A 3,387-nucleotide genomic window follows, 5' to 3' on the forward strand; every position below is an offset into this window, starting at 1 on the left:
TTCTTTTCCACATATCGTTGTCATGGTTGCCAACATAATTTTAAATCTGCCCATAAACCACCAACTGTGCAAAAAGGAAGCAATAAATTTACCTGCATCCTCGATTATTTGGCAGTGATGATGATCAATAAAACCTTATCTAGATGGTGAAAGGAACAGCTTTAAATTGTCACATCTGCTGCTCCCTGACACCACATCATCTCCAACTTAAAAAGAACATTTAAAAGGGGGAGGGGGAAATGTTGACATTTTAAAAATCTTTTCCAAAATCCCTAATACCTAAGGTTATCATGGTACCTTGCTTAGTATTAAAAGGGAATGGAGATGAGAGGAAAGGAAAGAATGAGGAGAGAGTAACTTAAATATGTAACTGAAAGAGATGTTTTCCAATCAGCAGAGTTATACACAGATTGGAGAGGAAAGAGGGCTAAAGCTGTTTCTCCCTGCTCGCTGCAGTTGCAAATAGGAAAAAGTTGGTGTGTGTTTGGGAGGCATAAAACTGCCATTGTGATACATACAAAGTCCTCATGTTGTTCCTCAACGGGCAGTGCAATCCTAAGGAGGGCGGGGAAAGTGAATAGGAACCGAACTAAGGCTTGCGACAGCAGATCTGGCCTCTATGTGGGCGTAAATGGTCTTCCATTGGAGGTGCTACGAGGTGCACGGCCACGGAGAAGTGGCATAGAGCCCCACGTTGGCTCAGGAGGGGGTGGGGAGGAAGGCGGGGCCGGAGTTAGTTTGCTCCCTAAGCCCTTCCAGAAGCGGGAACACCCACAGCGGCGCAAAAGAGCTACGCCACGAAAGAACAAGGTGTAGCCCATATGCGCCCATTGAATGGCTAAAACTCGGCCCCCTCTCCGAGCGCCCAGCCCCGCCCCTGTGGCCCAAAGCAGCATAGGATGGGAACTATCCTGGGGACCGATCAGCGTGCTCTCACAGCTTGGACGAGCCCTCCTCCCTGCACCCAATCACCCTCAAAAGCACCCTATAAAACATCCAGCCAGCGCTGCCCGCGCCCCAGGTGAGTGAGCACATGGCGGGAAGCTCTGCCCATTTGCTGTGTGCCATGGCCACTTTGAACACAAGGCAGGGGAGAGGGTGCTCACGGTGGCAGGCACTGAGTGCACTTTGGGGACTTTGTGAGAAAAGTGGGAGAACTGTGCACTCACTGAAGGGAAGAAGAGCAAAGTCCAGAATGTTTGGCTAACTAACAACAGCCACTCCTGACTCTGAAAGTTCCAGCTCAGGTGTCCTGACTCTGAAGTTCCAGCTCAGTAAGAAGCAAGGGAGCGCTGACAGGTAAGGAGGAGATGGGGCGACGGCAAACCCGTCCCACTGATTAGTGCTAACCGCCCCATCACCTGAACCCACCTGACCACTAGCCTCTTCAGGTGAGGCTCGGCAGGGGAGGGGGCGATGGTGGCTGTCCCTGCCCACCCCCGAGGCAGTTGCCCAGAAAACTACTCTTGATCAGGTGTTTGTAACTACCAACTCGTTTCCTCCCTTAAAGGTAAAAGCACCCCAAGGCAGAGTGCATCTTCGCCAGATGGTCTTGCATCAGCTGGTCGCTGCCGTTGCTGCTGCCACTCTCTACTATGTGCATCTTCTCAGATGTTGGAGTGTGGAGTTTGCCTTGGCCATGGACCGAGGCAAAGCCCACATGTGTGTCTTTCTCTTGAAGGCACGTCCCGAGCATGTTCGCTCCTCCCCACCCCGCCCCCCCAATCCTCTGCGAGTGACATTCAGATCCAGCCCAGAAAGCAATATCTCACTGCAGTCCGCATCTCAGCCTCACCCCTGGGAGCAAGAAGGAGGGCTGTGTGAAATGCCTTGGCTCCCTTTCCAGCCTAGAAACAAGGGCATTTTTTCCAGTTTAATAAAACCAGTTAAAAAACAACAAACTTCTGTGTTTGCATGCCTGACTTTGTCCTTAGCCCCCCCCCAACACCCCCGCCACACATTTCCACTCGCACATCTCCACAAATGTATCAAGCAGACCCTGTTCAGCCTCCCTGCCCCCTTCCTCCCCCCAATGTAATGTCAAGCAGAGGGATGGGAACTGAACCATGGCCTGTAAATGTCTGCAGGGAGGGGGGAGGCACCGAGGACTTTCATTCTCTGACAGGCTGAGCGGCTGGCATCTGATAAGCCAGGAAGACGGGGTGCAGGTGGAAAACTGCTGCCAGGGGGTGGGGGTTGTGTTTGCGGAGGCAGGGATGGGCTTGGCATGGGGAGGGTTTCTCAGTTCACTCTGGGGGGGCATCTCCCCAGTACTGGGACATGGCTGTCAAGGTCCAGCCCCCGCTCTCACTTTGTAGAGATGCAGTGATGTGTTCCTGTTGTGCGGCAGCAAGTCTGAGCGCGCTTTTCACTCCCCTCGTTTCCAAATGGCCTCCTGGCCTCCCACGTGGTTCCCAATGGGCGTTCCTGTCACTCATTACCGGCCCCGCCTCCCTCCACCTGCTTCTCCGGAACCTGGGGACTACTTAGAGTTGCCGGTCTCCATGTGGTAGCTGGAGATTTCCAGGAAGTACAACTGCTCTCCAGGCAACAGAGATCAGCTCCCTACTGTCTGGCCCTACTTTTCAGGGGGGGGAAACCTTTTTCTTTTGGTGGTGGCAGTGGAAGTGGGTATGTGCAGGCGCACTGAGCTGCAGCTACCGGTCTGGCCCTCATCAGAAATGGGGGCTGGACAGGCGAGGGGGGGGTGTTTGATCTGGACCTTCACTGTCACCTCTGCCCCCCTCCCTGGCAGGGGTGCCTGCCCTCTGATGGGGGCCTAATGGCAGCAGTGGTGGCAGTGGCGGCGATCACGGCCTCCACATTGGCTGCACCGCCGCTGTTCCCTCGCCTGGATGTGAGGGGAGGGGTGTGGCCATTGGCTGGTGTGAGCAGGGTTGTCAGGGGAATGGTGGGCGGGACCTCCCAGGGGCCGCTGCATTTTGCTTTGCCATGCTCGGGCGCTGGCGGGACTATCCTGCGAAAGTCATTAGGGTGCTGTCCAGCACTGCCTTATTTACACCAGCGTATGCTCGACGGCGCTGCCTGGGGGGTTAGGATTGCACTGTAAGACAATGAGTTTGTAATGAGTGGCTGGAGCTTGTTGTATTCTCTTTTATATTGTGTCTGCTGGGCATAGGGGCAAATATTTTGCTTGTGCTCATTCGCACACGGGCACAAAACAATGCAGACTGGGGAATGGATGAAGGGAAATGCTATAGTTGTTTCCTGCAGAGACCAGGCAGTATCTTCCATTTTAATATGTCTGCCCTTCCAAGCAAGAAATTAAGGCATCCACAGATTTCTCTCATGGAAGATGCCACCATTTGCGAGTTGAACTTAGACCATTTAAAAATTCTGTGAGAACCCAATCCTTATTGACCCCAC

The sequence above is a fragment of the Eublepharis macularius genome, chromosome 7 (genome assembly GCF_028583425.1).
Source record: "Eublepharis macularius isolate TG4126 chromosome 7, MPM_Emac_v1.0, whole genome shotgun sequence".
NCBI classification, from domain to species: Eukaryota; Metazoa; Chordata; class Lepidosauria; order Squamata; family Eublepharidae; genus Eublepharis; species Eublepharis macularius.